Source organism: Diuraphis noxia, unplaced genomic scaffold (assembly GCF_037042655.1).
Source record: "Diuraphis noxia isolate RWA-SAM2 unplaced genomic scaffold, SU_Dnox_SAM2 contig0003, whole genome shotgun sequence".
In the NCBI taxonomy this organism is placed as follows: domain Eukaryota; kingdom Metazoa; phylum Arthropoda; class Insecta; order Hemiptera; family Aphididae; genus Diuraphis; species Diuraphis noxia.
Window position 1 is genome coordinate 20,377,225 of NW_028301713.1, and position 23,629 is coordinate 20,400,853.

The 23,629-nt window shown below is 27.5% G+C and overlaps 1 protein-coding gene and 1 long non-coding RNA gene across 2 annotated transcripts in view; one reads left to right on the top strand and one right to left on the bottom strand.

Moving 5' to 3' along the window:
• IP3K2 (Inositol 1,4,5-triphosphate kinase 2) overlaps nt 1-23,629 on the top strand; it is a 260,945-nt gene that overhangs the window by 23,005 nt on the left and 214,311 nt on the right. The window lies entirely within an intron of this gene.
• LOC149057012 (uncharacterized) overlaps nt 18,593-23,629 on the bottom strand; it is a 32,536-nt gene continuing 27,499 nt past the window's right edge. Inside the window, exon 3 of the long non-coding RNA XR_016190779.1 lies at nt 18,593-18,705. This is a non-coding gene — a long non-coding RNA (uncharacterized LOC149057012). The remainder of the gene's footprint in view (nt 18,706-23,629) is intronic.

Sequence of the window (23,629 nt, forward strand, 5' to 3'; positions counted from 1 at the left end):
ATTAAAAATATAGTTTATGGTTAACTGATCTAAAACGTTGAAAAAAAATTAACGGTGGGATCCCTCCTTCTACCTCCCCCCCCCCGCCGACCCACCCAAACCAGTAATGGTGGATTGAATAAAGGACTTGGTATATATTTTCGAAAGTGGTTCAAATCGCTCTCTAAATATTTGTCGGATATACATACGGATATTGCCTTTTGCTGTACATTTGAATAACAAAAAAAATTTATTTTTTTAATCCTATCGTATGGCTGGGAATAGTCTATACCAGTTATTATTGTGTTTTTAATTTTATCTATGAAACATTTGTTATGTGCGATCACCAACGGCAATGACCCAATCGTTTATCTGCAACAATAAACTAATTCGTTTTTGGTGAGCAGAAACGAAATTCATTCGCGACCATCACACAATTCCTATAAATTCCAATTTTACAGTCTTTTTTTTCGTCGAAAAAATATTTACACAGTATAAATGAGATAGCTAGTAAATCGAGCCAGTTTTCGACATTATCCAAACCATAAAAAACTTTAAAAATTCACCTAAATGCTCTATAGGTATAATATTTATTTTATATTTATACGACCTATATTATTTAAATTACTATATTGCATATTATTATTGTTATATTCATGTTAAGTACCCACTCAGAGTCTCAGAAGGGTCAGAGTGTCTCTAGTCTCTGTCTATCACCGAAAGAACTCATGTCGAATCGGTTGTTGTAGTTACAGAGGTAACCCCCCCCCCCTGGCCAGCCCATATGTATACAAACATATTTTACCTCTTTGTAATAATAGTATAATATTGTATATAATATAGAGATTATAATTCAAACTCAATAATAGTAATATATATTTGCAACAGCAATATTATTATAAACAATGCATTATACATTTTATGCTTAGTTATATTATTTAATCATAGTTTACTGCGCCCTCCAAGAGCTGAGCTTTCACAATACCACTCGCACGTTATGCTCTGTGTACAATGTTATGCAGTATATTATATAAATACGGCTGTGTAATAACTAATAACGATCTTGAATCTTCCGTAGTGTACGATTACACTAGAATCGACACACAAAACTACGCTCATTAGACATTACCAGCTACTATATATACTTGTTGGAAACTCAAAAGACGCCATTATTTTATCACGCACGGGTTTTTATGTCGTTGTAGGGTGTAAGAACAAATACCTGTGACACTACGACGACCGCGGCGTATTATGAGAGGTCTTGCTATAAACCGTATAGAAATACGATGCATTTTGTTCTCTTGGTCAAATAATAATAATAATAATAATATGTTATGTTTAGTGAATCCGCTTCGTTTTTATGACGATCGCGTAGTATTCGGACCCTATTATTTATAAAATTTTGGACTGCACGCTTAATGTTACTGATTTAAATAAAAATTGTATGCACTGCTATCCTAGAAAAAGCAAATTATTACATATACATATATAAATATAAGTATAATAATTTAACAATTCAATCAAATGAAACAACGAAATTCAGGAAATACTCATTGTGTTTTCTAGTAGCTATAGCATAATATTATGTAATTTTTGTTTGTAGACCGTATAGTGCCCACACTTTCAAATCGTTGTGCGCACTAGCACATTGGTGGTGCACATTGTGTGCCGCGGTGCACATAAAAATAGTGTCTGGTGGTAATATTGTCATAAGATTAAAGCAAAAACAATGACGTGAGGTTATATCTGTATATAAGTAACGAGCAAATTTTAATAATATTAATCAGTACACCTGTTGCTATGGAGTCATATGATTTGACAAAGCAACAACCCTGCGATCATATAATATTGCATCCAGTGGCGTACTCATTAGACCTGAATTTCGGGGTGAGGGGAAGGTTAACTCTTAATTTTTTTTTCAAATTGAACGACCTTGACCTGAACATAACAAGACATAATATCGTACATTAAAAATAAAAAAAAAATAGACCGCCTACTAATTTTTAGTAGAGTTATTATTTTTTATTTAAATGCCACCCTAAATTTTAGTTTTCTCATAATAATAAGAAATTCATTCTTAAGAGAATAGTATTCATTTATTTCATTGGTAACACATATTGATACAAACTCCGTGAAAATCTCAATTGTATAGTTTTTTTTACGATAAAATTCGTACGTACACCAATAATAATAGGCGTGCATAGAAATTTTTCTGGGAATGGGGAGGGTAAAATTAATTTAAAAAATAAATGCAATTTTTTTTTACATTTATTGCTCACAGTTTAAAAGTAATCTCTGTTTACCGATTTGATGCGTTACAGATAATGCATTAGAAAACAAATATAAAATTCTTGTGGGGGGGGGGGCAAGTTCCCCGTCTTGCCACTTGGGGACCGCCTATGCAGGTATATACATACAAACGAAACACTTTTAGAGTGGTTATATATAAATTAAAAACCGTTTCGTCAAAATGTATCCTGCAAATCAAATTCTAACATAATCATTTTTTTTGCTGTTGTTACCTCATCGTAGATTGATGAACGATCAGTAAATCGAAAAAACCACCCACAGTGAATATTTTGTTACCGGACAGCTATTATGATATAAATTGAATATTTTAGTATACATATTATTATAGAATTTCGAGACGAAGTGGTCATCGGATCATTTAATTCATGTGCAGTATTCGGTATGCCTCTCAATAATGCGGGTATTACAGTAGTAAATATAATTATGACCAATTTAGTTTTGACTAAATAATCATTGTTTTTTTTTTTTTTGGATTTTTTGGATACTCTTAGCGTATTATAATAACGATGCGCACGTTTGGCGGCGAATGTAAATATGAACAAGTGCGGTGAAAAAATGAGAGTGAAAAAAAATACCAAATTAAAATTACGCGATGAGGCAAAAAACACTCACAATTTGGTTGCGTTTATATCTTGCATTGCCGATATGTACCTCTCATCATATGATATTGTCGGCTCCGATGTAAATATATATATATATATATGCACCTCAAAAGTTTAACAGATATAACCGACTTTTGGAATAAGTTTTGTTCAAAATAGTGCTACATGTATAGTAAATTTTTTTATGTTTATTTTTTAGCACTAAAAAAAAAAAATTGGATAAATTCAAAACAGCCTATTTGTGAATCTGATCATAAGAACAATTTTGATGGTAAAAATAGATTTATCTAAGTCAAATAGTTTATTTTTTTTTTAATTCAATTTTTTTTTTGTTTAAATTAATTTGGAACGTAATAACTGTTTTAAAAATATGATTTTCGAGAACTTGCTGACATGAGTATATTTCTTAAATTATTTACTTATCATATAATATTAACGATTTTTGTCATATACGTACGTTTAATCGACATAATTAAATTTTTAAATTTTTGTCGGGTCTTTCTGTTACACTCTGTATATTAGGCGTAGAGTTTTATATTATAGATAAGCTCGTTACGGTGGGTTGGTGTGAAAGGTCAGCGGGATATAATATGGGTCAAACGCAAGACGGGAAAACGATGAAACGCTATGTGAGACGTAGTGCTGTGTGATATACCATCCTCTTTCGGACCGAAAAACAAAAATAACAATAAAAATAAAAATCAGAAAAAAAAATCATAACATTAACTATATGATGTGCAGCGTATTTACCAAACTACTGCACGCTACGTGTGTGCGATATAATATTATAATAACGAAATCGGTTATATTTCATTTCTCGAATTTTTTTCGCGGCCCCGAGAACGTTTTCCGATTTAATTCGACCGGTAAAGTATATTATTATATTATACGTACAAGTATTATAATATTATTGTGGTATCACATTATTATACATATATATTGTTTTTTATCATTATATAATATAGTTTTCAGTAATAATTGTGATAGAGGAGGTTGTTTTTATGGTATTGTGATTTTATATTTTTAATTCTACATTACTTAATATTACTTTGTTATTCTGTTTATTTTTTATATTGGTTTGTTAATATTTAAACGTATTATAATCGTTGAGCTATATTTATATATAAAAAAAAAATTTCTATGATAGCTCAACAATTTTTTTTACGGCATTACATTATATATGTATAGTTTTAATTAAACATTATGAACTTTTACTTATAATATATTCATGGCCGGACTAAGTGGCAGTGATAAGTACAACAATTATTTTATTTTCATGTTTCGGTAAGAAAGTTAAAAAATATATTTTACTATTTAATTATTTTCAAAAAATAAAAAATAAAGGTAGCGATTTTATAGGGCTTATTTTTCTGAAAATATTGATGTTTCAGCATTTTATTTTCATTCATTTCCTGTTTTTTAATATATTTTTTTAAGTTTCATGAAAAATTGTGAATTATTTAATGCCGTAGTGTTATATCAAACATGTGACCTACCGCCCGTACTCGAGAGTCCGGAGAACGCTTTCAGTGTGCGCCTAGCAATAATCATATTTAAATAATTCGAAATTTTTCTAGAAACCAGAAAAAATATTAAAAATTAGGAAATTAATGAAAATAAAATGTCAATATTTTGAGAAAAATAAATACGCGGTATCTTCAATTTTTTTCGTAAATATATATATTTTTTAGCTTTTTTACCAAAAAATTAAAATAAACTATGATATATGAAATAATTATAGTGTCGCAATAATGATTAAATCGTCGCGGAACACTCTGTATATAATTATAACATTAGATTTTCTTACTGCTAGGTACTTGGTGTTATTGGTTAATACCAAAATATATGTATTGATATATTTTACATTTTCTTTGTGATCAACATAGAAAAAGTTCCTAGATCCTATCATTTTACAAGATTTGGTTGAAGGTAAAAATACTGTTGAAAAAAACGTAATATTTCGTCAGTTTAAGTTGAGCCGTTAAATTTAGGAAAGTGGATTGGTTGCTTACAAATTAAATTGGGCTGAAACCCTTCGAGTTCGGCTCTGACTATATTATTGTTATATTAGCGCGAGTGTAACTGCAGACGACGACGGCGGTTTAAAAGGTAGTTCGATCGTATGTTTTATTTAATTTTTTTCTATTTTGGTAAAGAACAATAAAACGATCGAACGTGTACAACATTCATATTATAATATAGCCGATTGGCTATAATAGTGTTGCAGTGATGATGTTTGTGTAGTGTGTTTGTATTGTTTATCTATTATTTAGTAAATAAAGTGTGTAATAATTTGAAAATTAAAAAGATAATGACGTATGCTATGATTATTTTGAGAACAATAATTGTTACTGTTTAATTTTATCTCTGAGTTTGAAGACAACGTTAATCCTATTCTGTAATATATTTTTATCTTATAAATTCATTAAAATGGTTAAGTTCAATAAACAAAAACAAATAAAATAGGAAAAAAGATTTCGAGTACTCTAAATCGTGAAAAAAAGATAATTTTTACAGACATAAGACAAATAATATATATAAATATGTACGACATGTACCTAATGTAGGTACCTAGATATTATGTGTTATATAAAACATAGTTCAAACATTTTAGATTCTGAGGCCTCGATGAGACTCATTTGAGGTCCAAAGTTGTATTTTAAAGAATTTTGGTATTTTGGAATTTTTTCATATTGGATGACCTAGCTGACACCCGATCGTTACGAAACACATCGTTAATTTTAATTTCGGGGGAGGGGGTAGTACGCCACTGCAGGTTGTAATATAAATATTAAAAATACCCTTTGAAAAATAGAGACTGATGATTACCTAACCTAAACGCCTTTGATCAAAATCGGTTTTTAAAATTTCAAATACGTGATAAACATAATTATAGAATAATCTCATATATATACATCAGAAGGAGTTGCCCTGCATTTTTCCTCTTAACTTCCACAAATATTATACAGTTTGCACTGTTTTGATGTCATATTGAATTAGTTTTAACGCAAAGTTGTCTTGCACGTTCATTGTGTTATAGGTAAATTCTGTATACGATTATTATAAATAAGATTTCGTATTTGACGTTAAATAATAACTTTAAAAGCTGTCCTACATTTATATTTTTCCATACAGAAGAAAATATTCTTTATTTAATAATAAATATATACGCGTTTATGAAACTCTCGAGAGAATCTTTAAAATCACTGTCGGTACTCAAAGTTTGTCAAAAACATGGTTTAAGACATTTTCTATAAAACTTTAAATAAATATTTAATTTCGACAAAACATAAAGTTAAAAATTGTTTTTAACATAATTTCTAAAACCAGCCGTAATGTCATTAATTTCAATCTCTGAACATTATATAATGCTTGCACATAAAAATACAAACTAATTTATATTAGACATATTTTATTTATATTGTGGTAATTTATACCAACTCACAAATAATAATATTTTGGATTTCAAATTGTAATGTATATCCTTTAAAACAGATAATTTTCCCTCTGGTTTTCACAATGAGACATATTATTTTAAATTTAACCCATATCGAATATGCCAATATGCGAATATACAGGGTGATTCTATCATCTAACTATATGTTCAACCAATTTTTTTTTTTTACAATAATCCAGTTATTCAAAATGTTTAAATATATTATACTTAAACATCGTGTTTTGAAATTCTTGAGATTTTTCGTACTACTTAAGGAGGACGGACTTCTGTTTTTCATACTAGAATTATTTAGTGGATAATTTTTGAATTGTACGAGTATCACTTTGTGTACCTACTATACGAATAATATTGGTCCATGATGATGGTCATAAAAGATATTATGACTATATTATAGTGTTTTAAAAATTTTAGCGAATTTCATTCATTTTCAACATCAGTAAAAATTTTAAAAATCACGCAAGTATTTATACAACAAATACTAGATCCAACCTTGCATATTTTATTTTATATATTTTTGTTTAACCATTTTTAAGAGTTAATGAAAAAAAAAAACATCATAACTGAGAAACTTTTTGTTTAAATTTTTAAATTAAAGTGTATCGATACTTTCAAAAAAATTATCTACTAAACAATTTATCGCAGTATAGAAATTAACGAGGTTTCTTATTTGAAAAACAGTTTGTATCGGCATAGATACCTACTCCTAATGGGTAGTTCAAAAGAATTTAAGATTTCGAAAAAAAAGGTCGTTGATTATTTAAAAAAAAAATCCAAAACTCAGAAGTTGAATATAAATTCATCAATAAAGGAAAAAATGGCGGTAAGCATGCTTGATGTTCATCCTGTATAGTGTTCTTCCCAGTGTATGCATATTATTATATTAAATATATTGCTATAGGTATGCAATATTTTATGAGAAGTAAAACTTTAATATGGTGTCGAATTATTGGTTTTAAATTGATAGTGTAAAACTATCAGTTTGGACACGATTTGAATTTCACATTGGCCTTAGTGCAATTTATATATATATATATATAGTTCTATTTTAGTACTAGTATGATCAATTAAATTGTGAATTTAATATTACTCCTCGTGTAAAGCCGTTTCAGACGAAATGAAATTCTCCAATAATACTCGTGTGAAAATAACCAATTTGTGAAACCTTTTTCAGACATCACTTAAAGCCAATTCCATATTGGTAGTTGAAATTCGAAATGCATAATATGTTAGTATTGCAATCGTTGAAAAGCACCGTATATATATATAAAATCCGAGATTAGTAAATTGGACCCCAAATGACCATTTCTCGGTAAATTGAGTCCCGGCAAAAAACAAGTAGTAGGTAATAGTTGGGTCCCGGGGAAAAAAAGATTGTTGATCCCGGCTACTAATTAAAAAATTTAAAAAAAATTAATTAATTAATTCCACTATATTATATTATTATACATATACCTATATAATTTATGTCTATTAAAATTATTACAAATACAAATCAATTTAAAAAATTAATTTCATTATTATTATTATATTATATGGGGGAGCAAATGACCAAATACACCAGTAATTTTACAACCCGATTTGAGTTTTTAAATTAATATTAATACATTTTTCAGGGAGTACATCATATATACTTAATAATGAAATTTATTTTTCAATTCATTTGTATTTTTAATATTTTTAATCGATATAAGTGCAGTAGGTATATAATATAATATAATGCAATTTACTTTTATACAATACGTTATATATATATAATGTAATAATGATAAAATTATTTTTTTTTTTAAATTAGTAGCCGTGACCTATATAATATTTTTTTTCGCGGGACTCAACTTACCTGCTTCTACATTTTTTTTTCTGGAACTTAACTAACTACTAACTATCCATTTTTTACCTGTACTCAATTTACCGCTTTCGATGTGTACCAAACTTATATCGGACCCAATTAACCTAACCCCAAAAAATCATATAAAATTGTGACTAAATTGTCGATATATATTTTTTTTAATTTCGCGGTTATAACAACTTTTTAATTTACGAGGAACCTCATCTCATCGCATTAAATTGTCAATTTATTTACCCTGCACGCTCTTCGTTAATAATGATCCAATATAATGTGTTATTTATATTTATCATTGTTGTATTTTGCGTGTGTTGTGCTTGTGCGTCAATCGAAAAATAATTTGTCAAGTAAACATCAATGGGCGCAATGACGGGCTCATAGTTTATCCGTCTCAAAAAATTAAAAACAATTCCACATATTATGCAAGTGCAACAACAACAACAATAATAATAATAATAATAATATATAAATATTCATTTTTTTTTCCGAGACGTCGCATTGCACGTGCCTCGACACAACTGCAGAATGGGGTATTATATATTATTATTATTATGGTTAATTAATCGACGGCCACGAGTGACATGGATGGTCGTCGATGATTTATTATTATTTGACCGAGTGATGATTGGCGGAAGGAGGAGAGGGAGATGGTTATATATACACACACAGTAAAACAGTAGTTATAGCGAAGTCGGCGCGTTGAAGAATATTACGGCGTCAATTGCGTTTAATTGAAACAATATTATAAGAGCGTAGTTCGAATGACGTAATAGATTGCTATTGAAAGTGTTTTGCGTGTATATGACGACAATAATGATAATTTCGAACCATAAGATTCACAATAATTAACACCGTTTTTATATTATAATAATAGTATATTGATAGGTTTTTTATTATCGCGGAGTAGCTTGACCCGTGACGTTAACATAAACACTTCAATAAACGCCAAATATACAATGATTTTATGATGGTTGTTATTGGTTTTGTTTTTGTTTTTTTTTTTTTTTTTTAGTACAATTGATTTTGACTGTTTGCATGAAACTCAACAATTTGATTTTATATTAAAAATAATAATCGCAATATAAGTCACAACGAATTTAACACAATAATATTTTAATCGGGATATTGAACCTTGCTTGAGAATATACATTTTTTGGATGACATACCGTTTAAGTTAACAAAACGCCCAGATTTTGATACAAACGTTCAATATCATGCCAAATTTGAAATTTTTGTTCAGAAAGACCAATTTTTGTTAGCTTCGAAATTAGAATGAGTTAATCTACCGTCAAACTTAAATATCTAACAACACTTGTTATTATATATGTATATTTACGTACATTGTGTTTTACACTATATAAATAGTTTAAATTTTAAGATAAATGATTTTAATGAAAAAATCTCAACAACGATAACTTTTGAGATATATTTATGAATTAGGGTGAATTATACTCACTTAAAAATTAGAAATTAGTAAAAATCAATATAGGTATATGGTATACCTGTATGCCTAGCATTATAATCGTACAAGCTCGGAACATGCTCTTATTACCACTAAGTCTGAAGATGCGTTAATTTATCCAAACATTCAAACAAACGACACAAAATTGATCGTTCATACCTATTTCGTAAAATAGAGATAACACTGCAATATGTAAATGTGCTCTTAACTCGAAAGTCTTGATAGGCATTAAACTATTATCATCATTTTTTGCTTATCTTAACATTGGAAATTGTGTAAGTACTGCACCACAATAAAACGTTGCCACACTCACATAATATTTCAATATTATACTCTTTCAAATGTTAACCTAAGCAAAGACTGAAAGTATAATATTGTAATTGAACCATTATTGGCACTTAAGTGAAACGGTGCTGTTTATTATTTTGGGTTTAATCATCAAAATTTGTAATAAAATATTTGACTTTAAGGTTTGATATTAATATTTTACATCTATTGGGTTAATAATGAATAAACTAATTAATTAGTTCTAAGATTTTAAGATAATTTACGGTATACATAACGAGCTAACTTCAAAACAACTTTGTTGACTTAAAAATTAATACATTTTCAGATTTTATATCATCAAACGTTTTGGTATCTCACCATCATCAATAAAATATAGCTACAAAACAACAATATTCTACGGAATATAATTACTACGCATAATTTTAAGATTTGTTTGTTTCTACTTTACATGTTTATTAAATTATATACTTTCTTCACATTGGTTGTAGGTAAAAAAAAAAATAAACCGGAAATAAAACTTGTAATACATTATTATCATTACTATTTTTTTAATTTAAATAAGAAACTATACACTGTTTTAAATAGACGAGCACTCAGATAATATTATACCTATATAGTATATTGCATGTACATCGTGATATGAAAATTATTTTGCTAAAATTATGATACTTACATATCCATAAATAATAACTGTCAAATAAATCTTAACTATTCGATTTTTTTTTCGTTTTTCAATTCGTTTTCGACTTCTGCAGTATTATGTTCACCTAATTTCAAAATAAAATATTAACCACCGACACAAACATTATAGTTATTAGACTAAATATGAAAATACAAAAACTAACATTATAAGTTTCCAGGTCACCATTATTATAATCTTATGCATTTCAATTTTTTTTTATTGGTTTTATAATGTATAACTTATAAGTAAAGTTTTTGTATGTATTTTTATTTTTCAATTGATAATATCTTGTCGCAGTTGTGTATTTCAATAATATTTTTATCCGGAAACGTTCCAAAAAAATAGTAAAATTTTTCAACTAAAACGGTTTACCTTCCTGATCCTTATTTACTTTCCTGTTTTTAAGTTCGGGGTGAACCATCACTGAGACGCTCAAGTCGTATATTATACCAAACAGCATTTTTATTTATGTATACACACCTGTCGATAATTGGGTTCAGTGTTGTTAAGATTAAACATATGCAATATTTATGAAATAATGATTTATTGCCATCTGCAGTAATCATAATATTTTATTAAGATAACATATCACGATGGAAGTTAAATTTATCTGTCGTATACATATTATTCTGAGCAGTTCAATGTCTATTTTACTAATAATATAATAAAGATTTATCTAGCTCCCGAAAAATAGAAAAATCGGTAAATTCGCTTATATGCAGTAGAGTGTAGGTACTATAATAGTTGTAATAGGTGACGAGCGTGTATTATTGTTGGCGTCCATTGAACTCGATAAGTTAAAAATTAATATGGAAAATAATATAAACTCGGTTTCAAAAAAATTTGATATTTTTTTTTTATTATTATTAGTATGCAAATCTTATTAAAAAAAAAGTGACTGTGTCTAACTTATCTAATAAAATATATCAATATACAAAATATTATTTTATTAAGTAAAAGAACAGAAATGTCTGTGTTGATTTATTTTATTATCATATAAAATATATTTACGTATGTCAACGAACAATTTCAAAATGTTTTTAACTTGATGGATTATTTTTATAAACAAATCGAGAAAAGCTAAGTTATTTCAACCGTAAATTAAACTAGTTAAATTCATAAGTTGATTCAGTGTCGTAGAAACTGCGGTGCGGCTCTGGTGGTTCATTGCACCAGAGCCCCTTCGTTTCAATTTTCGTATATAGCGCCCATACTTAGATAAAGCAATATAAGAACCTACACCAGGGGTGGCAAACATGAATATGAGCACGAGCCATATGGACAAATACAATGGTATCAAGAGCCAAAATGTTTATAAATACATTTTATGATATTTTAATCGTTGAAAAGTATAATTATATGATTTTTTTTTTTTTTAAAAGATCATAATATAATATTATAATGATAATCGATGATGCCGTTTTTACTTTTTTGTTTAAAAATTAAATGAAAAACATTAGGTCTGCTACAGACATAGACGCAAATAGGGAGGGGGGGCTTAGGATTTATTAGCACCCTCAAATTATGTTCGTGTAGTACTAAAAACTTCTTACATACAAAAAAAAACTAAAAACTAAAATGTAAAAATGCATAGCTTAATCACCCTTCGTTTTTTTTTTTTTTTTATTGAATTTACTCCTATCCCTACAGATTAAATTTGCACCGGGGATCATCTAATTATATAGCTCCGGCATTGAGTTGATTAAAAAATAAATTAACTAGTTAAAAGAAAAAAAAAACTATTTAACTTAACTTTATAACTTCTTAACTAGTAAGTTATAATGCCCACATTTGCCATTATGTAATGTCGGGGACCAGATCCGGATTGAAGTAGCGAGGTATTGAGAAAAGCTCAGTGGGCAACTAAAAAAAAAAAGGCCGATCATAAGTTAGTGTTTGAGCAATTATTTTACAATACAAATTACAAATATAAATACGTTTATTTACGTCGGTGCGCTGCGTAAAATCTAGGTCAATTTGAAAATGGGCCTTTTAGGGTCGGTTAAAAACTCATGCAAAACTCGGTGGGCCGATGATACCTAAAATGATATCTATTCGGCGCTGTCAGGGCATCCATCGATGGGACTTCATTAAAAGTAGATATCTAAGTATATTAAAATTCTATCTTATTGGTGTATGTATGTATAAGACGTACCTACATGAATAATAATAATAATAAATGACTTAATATGGTCTACTGAAACGTCAATGAATCTGATATGCAGCTATGGTGTATAATTTTATAACGGAATTCGTCCGGGAATTCGGAACAGTACCTCTTATTAATGACTAACATATTTTTATAACTAATAACAGTCACGAAATATGATATGATACAGTTGTGCAATGCAACACGGCCGTGCTTGTGAATGAAATCGTTTTAATACCTACATATAATATATGTAGTGTCGGGCACTCGGGCTTGAGATTTGTAGAAAACGCACTCGTTTTTTCTTCTCATAATTATTTGGGCTCGTAGAATAAAACCGAGCGGTGACTCGAAATTAAATTAATTTGACAATGGTAAGTCTCCACGTTACGAAAAACTTATAAAATAATATCCATATATGAGACGTGTCGGTAGTACCAATAAAAAATGCTTAAATGCCGACTCGGTACCATTAAAGTTGATAATATTATCTATATTTGACTTTTCCTTATATATTACGTGGGAAAATAGTAAAAGGTTCATTATGTTTTTTTTTTCGAAATTTACTTTTTCAAATTGTCCTTACAAGTTTTCATTGGCACATGTTTTAAACTAGAAGTTAGTTTGATACGTGCTATAAATTAATGAGATACACAAATAAGCAAAAAAGGTTTTATATGTCTTTGGACAAACCTCTGAAAAATGCTCTATTGTAAAACAGGTTATTTAAAACCTTTTTATACTATCATCCCACGATAAATATATCATGTAAATAAAAATAAAACTAATTAATTGAACTAGTTCATTAGCATGTTCATTACTGAGTGTGGTTTAAATAAATGATAAAAATTCATCAAAATGTGTTTATATAGTATATGATAATAGATACACTCATATTAAGTGAAATAATTAAAAATAAATCAATAAATGATTAGTTTTGATTAAGTACGACAAATTATTAATTTGAGCAGATTTAAATACGAATTGACAACTATTATATTGTACAATTATTTAATTTTCTTTACGCAATAGTAAATCGGAAATAGAAAAATACACATTCAGTTAATTTTCAAATATTATTAGGAATGATGAATTTTATTATTATTGAAGCGTTATTGTACTATTATAAGGTTATTGGTTAAAGGTACCTAAAAATTATTTTATTTAGTTTTAAATCACAAAGTCTACGCACGAATAACACTTTGTGATATTTAGTTGCACAGTTATTTTTCATGTTCCCATTATTTGCATTATTGCATTTATACAATTTATTATGTAAGGCAACCTAATGATCATGAATTGATCATAATATATTATAGTGTTATCCGATCAGTCTGTGACGTTCACACACATACGTGCATATATCTATATAATATTTATATGTTTGCATATACCTTATTGCAGCCAATACCAATACATATCACACTATTATGGATATTTTTTTTTTCATTATTTTTAACAACATAAACATTGCAATCACAATTATACGTACCTATATAATATATATATTTATAACGTATTTAATGATCGTTTAATCATAATATTTTCGCTTATATATATTAATTTATTTTATATAGATATTGCAGCATTCAATTTTCCAATTATATTAAATTATTTATCCAATTATTTATATGTACCTAGCCATAGGGATCATCGTTTAATAACTCAGTGCCATAAAATCTTTCGAACTTTTTAATTTTTTAATTTTTGTTTCCTTCTATATGTATTTAAATTGTATTTGATATTCATTATCCCATTACGGACTTGTTTAACTCTGTGCCTCAGGTTAATATTTTAATATGCATGAAGTTTGTTTTGTATCCCCTTTTGAAAACACGAAAGTTTAAATTCGGGTTATCGAGATGTTTTGGACGTATTTATAAAGCAGTAAAATAATATTTTTAATATCAGACATTGTCTGCTGTTATATTTGTATTTATGTATATTTAAGTCATACATTTTAATTGAAAGCATAAACTTTTAATGTATAACCAAATAAATTGACATAATAAGGAACTTTTTGCATTCAAAATATTAGTCCCAGGATTAAAAACTATATTATATTTATTTATATTTTAAATCATAATAAAAATTATAATCATAAACAACTCATATGCCAAAAATTGATTTTCCGACTACTCAAGTTACTTTGGTTTGAAATGTTTTATAATAATGTATTAATGTGTCATCACAAAAGAATTTTCGATAGTATAATTCACTGAAATATAAAAGGTGATATAATATTTTGATAGAGTAATTAATTAATGCAATATTTATATAACTGTAATTTTTCTACTTGGAAAATTAATTTCATTGGTTAATAAATTATTATTTAGGGCAACATTATTCTATGTTTCATTATTCAATTAGATTTTAAAATAATTACTCTAATTATGTTTTATGTGTTCGTATAATTCAACAAATTATACCTACACATCAAAGAATATTGAACACATTAGGTACCTACTTTTTTTATATAAAATAAAAAATATATTATTATTGTTGTAAAATAAGTTTACTCAGCTGCAATGTTTTAGGTAAACCCCGTGCGTAATCCATATTAAAAATTGGTTTGATTTGTGTTAACAGTAGGTACCTATAACATAGATATTTACCGTTAAAAATGATCGTGTCATAAAAATGAATTCCTATATATCAGATTAAAAATAACGTAGTTATTAAAATAAAATATTGTGTTTCATAATGTATTAAATGATAATGCATATAGTTCATAATATTATATAATAATACATCTGCATCTAGTTAAAATAAATTATGTATAATCATCAGACCACATGATATACAATATATTATAATATGTATACCATAGGACGTGAGTAAAATTATAGCGACCGACTTAAACTAGGTATAGAATATAATAAAAGTTGTTTGAAATACTTTTATTGCATTTAATTGAAATTGATTTTTTTCTCTGTTGTTTGTTTAGTGTTTTAGATTGTTTTAAAAACCAGTAAGTACCTACTTAGACAAGTCGTACTGGCAACATCAACACTATCGGGTGTTCACAAATAATTAAATATTTAAATAACAGTATAGGTAGGTATTATAGGACTGTAATGCAATTAACGTTTATTTATCAGAAGATTATGTTTTTATATCATTTATAATTTAACATACCTATATATGTATAATCGATTATCATAATGATATTTGTTTAGACTAAATTGTTTTAAAATTTACGAGACAAGAATATAATAAATTCAAATGGAAACAAGTTTTGCGAATACATCGCATCGAGATAAATTTAATGAATAAAAAAATACTTCGGCTTACGTTTTTAAATCTTTTTTTTTCCAGATTTGGAACATTTTTTATGCATATTTGTTTTAGACTTGGCTATCGGTATACAATAATGCTCAATGAATTAATAGTCTATTTATCTATTATTTAAACCACTATTCTTCTGATGATGGAGCGAATTTATTATAATTATTGGCCAACCGTTCTGAAAAAATACGAGTTATTCGACGTGACTTGGTTTTCAGTCATGAAGTGTAGTTAAGCATTCAACATTCTAACCGAAAACCGTAAAGAGTACATAATTATTCATCGATCAGTCGCATTGTAAAAAATAAAAATAATAATAGGTACACGCGTATGTATGCACGGATATACGCACTTCCTAAAACTGACTGACATCAACGTAGAAGATTACTCGGTCGGTTTTCTATGAAAAGTTACATGATGTTCCAACACAGACTTTGAATACATTATAATAATAATGATATAACATTTTTGAATTATTAAAAATTTTCGTCGTCCACTCATCCGACAAAGAGCGCTATTATCATTATTGACGATTGCAAAAACAAAAACAAAAAACTATACCTACTACTAACTAAATATTAATGAATCGAATAAACCCCCGAGCCCCTTTTAGTATAGGTCTCGTTTTAAATTAATGCAAACATTTTTATAAATATAAAAGCATGCGAAGGACGCTGCGTGATGGGTATCATAATGACCATTACACAAAGCTCGTGGAGGAGGAATGAAAAAACCGAGTTAACTGAAAACTAGTTTTTTTCGGGACGAACAAACCGTTGTTAATTATTGTTTTAATCGATTACTATACAATGGATTGACATACACACACGGCCACTTGTTGGATTATTCCACGGAAATGCGTTTGTCGTATTTCACAGTGATTATGTTATTATTATAATAATGGTTACTGGTATTAGCTAGGTATCTATTATAATATTCATAATTTTCCCATCGAGCCTATTTCGCTATTTCGAGTCTCGCAGCGACTCATTGACGTCATACTGGCTATGCATTTATATTATATTTTATTATTATTAGGTAGGTACGTTCGTCTGGCGTTACGCGCGTTATTCACCTTGAGAGTAAACGCAAAAGTGACACGGCAAGTTACCTAAAACGAGTTGTCATAGAAATTCAATGAAAATAAGAGCCTTATGTACAAAAAAAAAAAAATTAATGTATAAAAATATCGACCTCACTCGAGTTAAAAAACTACTCTATGCGCATGAAAATCTATTATTGTCACCAAGTCATAAATGTATGTTGTGTGAGTGTGAGACACGTGCGTATATGATGGACCATATTATTATTATTATTATTATTATTGCAATAACGCCATCGGTGCTGTATGTAACGGTACAATATTATAATTATTATTGTCCGAATATATTAGACTATACAAAGAGAGATTAAGACTGTTATAAATTTATAATATAATAGTATAAGCTAGGAAATTATTAATGGGTGGAAAGTTTGTACGTAAATGCGTTATTGTTATAAATGGGAATAAACACGAAAAGTAGGTACTAGGTACACAAGACAATATTCTTGAATAAATATAATTAATTTTGAGTCTTGTGCATTGTACGTTAATAATTGTTTACCTATATTAAAATAAGCAATTGTATTTCCATAACGAAGTAATTACAACAGCGTAGCTGTTTTTCACCGTCAGACATATTATCATTAATGCGTTATATTATTATAAACAGTACATATAATATACTTGATAACATTTACAATTTGGTATATTTTATCTATAAGTGTAGTGTGTGTGTTTTTTTTTTGTATCAATATTAAATAATTTTTACAGCGATCAATGGTCATCATTCTTATTGGGTCTTAAATTCTAAAAGGACTGCAATTATTCTAGAACGGTCTATTAAGTGAAACATATTATGCATGGATTTATATTTGACGGATAAAAACACATTAATTATTAGTAGGTACAGATGTATGTTAAGTACTTTCCAGAATGAATCATAAAGGTTTCCATTAGTACTAATTAGATTTCTCAATGACAACTGTCGACTCGCCATAATTACAAAAAAATAAAAAAATGTAGTCATTTCAAATAAAAATAATTATATTATGTATGTCGAATCCGGACGGCAATGTGAATCGATCTGTAGGCGTATATCTCAATCCCCCCCTATAGTTCTCCCAAATCGATTCTATGAGATGAATCACCCTTATACGACACAATATATTATAGAGGGCCGACTTTGAACAAAACATATAAAGAACAATGAAAACAAAATGGCAACTCATTTAATCTTAACACTAACAAAAAAAATCCTATACAAGTATATACAAAATAAAATAGAGCAGAATCGCATTATTTCGGAAAAATATCCGATAAGTTGATACTTCAAGCAAAAAGAAAGAGAGAGTGGTACCGTCGTACCTATATATAATAGCAGTAGTACAATATTTAAACCAAAACTTGATGAATTAATAATCTATACGAATTAAAAGCACATAAAATAACAGTATTTAATATTATTATAAACAATCATCTTTATTGTACTTACTCACATTTTTTTGATTATAATTTTCATAATACAAATTAAACAGTTTTTCGCAAAAATTCTGAACCTTTTTTCGTTTTTTATCCTTCTCTTCTTTGTATGATACTCTCAAACCTACCACAATGTAATAATTTAGATTATATATATAGTTTAATAATGGATCTTTAAAATGTAAGCCAATACCCTTAGCAGTTGAGGCTTTAAATAAATAAATAATTAAAAAAAAAAAAAATGCTGAACAGTGCAGTTGTTTAATAAAAAGCGCTGCACATTTTCTTATATTTGTATATTCATCGCGAATTATGATTATTCTTGTTACCTGATATGTACGAGTATACATCATGTTTGGGGCTGTGAATTTAATGCGCAGTAAAGAACCTTAAAAAATGCAATAAAATATGAACTTGAAATGCAAAAATTATATTTGAAATTACCCGAATGTACTTGATTTTTAATTTAGTTTTTATATATTTACATTATAGGATATTGTACGTTAGTATGTTACATGACTCCATAGCTCCATGACTATTTGTTACCTATCGAATCTTGACCTAAACCGTATGCACAGCTTGTGTACAATATTATTGAATAGGTTTATTTTTCGTAAATTTGATGTAATTACAGCCTGCGTGAAATAAAAATAGTTTTCAAACACATAAATTGACAGAATTCGATTACAAATACCAGAAAATTAACTAAAATAGAAAAATGTGATGAATTTGTTGTTAAATTGTTCAAATTTTGTGTACTTATAAAGCTACGTTTCACAATCATCAAAAAATAATACACTTTCCTACAAATTCACAGTCATGACTCTTAATCATGATATTTACATTGTAATATATAATTTATCTCCTATTTAACGTGTTTAACCATATTAAAAGCAACATCATAATATAATATTACAACTTTAAATCTCATGGAATTGTCACTGTACTGAATAACAGTATAGGTACTAAATAAGAAACTTTCAATTTTCTTTTCAATCTTTGAATACAATATTATACTGTATAATAATTTAAAAAATTATAAAAATTTAATTGTATGAAAATAAGAAAGGTAAGATAATAAAGATACACAGTTGTACATTTTATTATTTTAATATGCCATGCACATGTCTTAATAGCACAATTTAATTTTACTAAAAATTGAATAGGTACAAGGTTATAAATAATATTATAAATTAATTTGCTTATTGCTCGGTGAAAACATATTTTCTCCGATGAGTAATAAATTTAAAATTTTAAATAATTTATGGTGTCTATTGTTATGTCTAAAATACTATTGATTTTTATTTTTTACGTCATCGCTGTAACCGTGTTGAATAAAATGTATGTACCATAAGGCATAACATTGAGTGAAACTTTCTAATCCAAATTCGGTGAAGTTAAAACATTCCTCGGATAATAAAATCTCGGTTTAAATATGATATGCACACAATACAATACGAAAAATTACTTTCTAACGTTTGCAACTTTAAAATTTCAGAAATCAAATCATAAGTGATCTGCAAAATACAATGACAGTTTAAATCTAAATAATATATATTTTGATTTTTAAATTTTTTTAATCGACAAATTTAGCCGTAAAACATTTAAAACGAAAAATAAAGATAAATTATTTTCTATTTAAAACTGCTAAAATTCATTCATATAACTGTCCTGATTGTTATTTGTATTATTTTCTATATTTATTTTAATTTAAAATAGTCAATGGCTTTTATAGGTATTCATTCTAATTACATTACAGCATTAACGCATTATAATAGCTATACTATTAGCTTGTTTTAGTTTATATTAAGCATTTAAACTAAAGCGCTTGTTATTTATTGACTTATATTCAAAATAAATTCAATTTATCATGGCAAACACATCCAAAAAATAAACTAATTGAAATTATGATCATATTTTTAAGCTGCAGATTACATTTCCAGTAGATATAATTAATTAGTATAATTTGAATATAATTAATTTTAATTAATATATATTATAATAATAAAATGTTATTATACTTGGATTCAATGATTAGTCATATTATAATGAAATAATACAATAAGGCCACCTATACAATAATTGTCTGCTGAAACTGTTTAAAATATTGAACTTTGACAATTAAAACACTCTTACGGTTTGTGAGATAGCTTTATTTTACTCAAGTTCCTATTAAACTTTTGTTGGAAGATAATATTATATTGAATTAATTGTGACAGTAAAAAATATTTCCCTAGTGAGTTAAAAATACAATGAAGAAAGCGTCCATTGACCGATTGCTGATAATTGATGATTCAGTAAAGTACGTGACGTAAAAATAATTGAATACATTCACTAGGTACGTGGACTTCTAAATTAGATCTACTAATTTTAAGCACCTACCTTTTCTAGCTAATGATTAACAACCAAAAACTGAGAATTTGCGGTTGTTAAATCATAAAAGCTAATTTTTTTTTAAAGTGTAAATCATTGTAGTTAAGCTATACAAATTGAAGTTTGGCCTTGTAATATGAATTCAATTGTATTCTATTAGTTTTATGTCATATAGTAACATTTAACAAACTATAACGATATTTAATATCACTATCAATAATCGTAACAAGTAATAATTTAGTATATTCCAATTTTCTACATCTATAATATGTTATCTGAAAATCAAAAATTATAGTAATTTTCAAGTAGACGTTTATTAGTGTGGGAAATATGGAATGTATGACCCCAATATAATCTCCAATGGTTTTTAAATTAAAATTATAGATACAAAAAAAAAAAAAACATTGAAATTTAAGTACAGTGTAATAAATTAGTAAAATTTATTAATCTCTTGTCGAAAACTTCGTTGGGTACTTAAAGGATTTTATCGTCGTTCAATTTATATAATAATAAAAAAAAAATGTATAGTCCACTGATGAATTTCAGCTTGATTCAGAACTCCTTTTAAAAAAATATTAATATACTGTTTTGAGGTTTCTGAAAAATTACTCTTTTATGATAAATATAGTTATTTGCATAATAAACACGAAATAACATTATCGCTGTGATATTATATGAACATCAATATAATTACCCGTATTTATTATAGTACACATTTTTTAATAGAATATTAGAATGTGGGTGGCTGTATTTTTTTTTATGTCCATTAAGGTCGTACCTAATAGACATTATTTACTATTAAATACTGGACGTAGTTGGTCTGTGATTACTCTACTGGTTATGACGAAGGCATTCAATGTGTGTTGACCTTTCTTGGAGTTGTGGCATAATGGTGGTGAATCGTACTTATGGTGAAAATGTCGTACCTATCGAATAAAATAAAATAGACTCTTGTAATCACGTACCACGTATGGTACGTCACGACATGCGTAGTAGACCGCGAAAGTATTAAAAATATGAGATCTTTGTTGTTGCGATGACATTATTATGATGTACAGTTTTATTATTTAATTTTTATCGAATATAATCAGAAACTAGTAGTCCGTTAAACGAACAAAATATATTGTAATATATTCAAATTAAGCACTAAATATAGACAGTTATTTACGACGATATACATATATATAGTACAATATAATTGATATTTAATATTATAGACTTATTATTATAGTGACAGCATGTCTGCAAGTGCCTTCGATATTTCTATAAATTATCATGTGTTATCTATCTGTAAACTACAACGTGTACCTATACAAGACATGAAAAAAATACATATGTTTTATAACAAAATAATATTAGTTATGCAGATTTGTATTAATACTTGAGATTTTGTTAAAAATTCGGATTAAACTCGAATAATATTATTTTTATAACTCGTGTATGCAATATTTATAAATTTGTTGATACCGGTCATAGGAAGATTATATTATTATTATGATGATGGTTCCCAAGTAAGACAGGCTACGACTAAAGATTAGGTATGACGGTGAGTGCAACTAGTGCAAGTGATATATAGGAAGCAAATAAGAAATAGAATTTTGATTGAATATTATATAGCACGATGGAGGAGCGATAGCGTGATATGAAAGAGAACGAGAATGACAGAGTGAGCAAAGCAGACAAGGGAAAGTAGATGAATAATGATTTTAGTATTTAGTTCGATAAAACGTTTGCACAATGTTGTTTTGTGTAGGTACATGAAATATAATAATAAAATACCTAATTCGAATTTTTCGTTGCATCAATTACCAACTAATTTAATTATTATTGTACATGGACATTGGACATTAGAACATAATATTATATTTTTATATTTCATTACCTATAGGCTATAATCAATCAATGCAGAATATAATATGTATAATAGCAGGCACCCCACTATAAATAATTATCATAATACATTTATTAAACTAAACGCATTTCATGTCATTACAAAATATTTATTCTATTAATTATATCATAGAAATAGCATTACAATAATTTCTGTCAAATTGGTGTCAAATCTGACATCCATATCCATATGCAATATTATCATATTTATATAGCTATCGCGAGACATACAGGTTATTATTATAAATAAAACTATAGAAAATTGACTTAATATTGTTTGTGTATATACAGACGTAATATTATAACATTTATTATGATAAAAAACCATAATAACGGTTAATGTAACTCGCGGTTTCACAAATGGGCAGATAACAGTCATTAAATTATTAAGTTGTCTCATAACGTGCATGCAACCAAATATTAATGTTAATGCATATTTTTTTTAAATTAAAAAAATGGATACTCCATTTTGGTAGGTGCCTGTGTTTTTTTAATGGTATCTAAAAATATATGTCTGTGGCAGACAAACGGCAAGAGTGCTTATAAAGAAGCATTACCTATTTCTATTACACACTATAAATGTCGGCCAAATCAACTCAAGCTAAACTTGAGAATAATTGTGTCTACTATTTTAAAGTGTTTATAAGACTTTTAGTGATAAATAAGTAAACTATTTAATGCTTTTTAAAATTTTAACTGATTGTAGTACGAGAAACTTTTGTAAAAAATTGTGAACATGTTATAAATTTATAAATGGGTGATTTATTGTTGTGGTTTCGTGATGA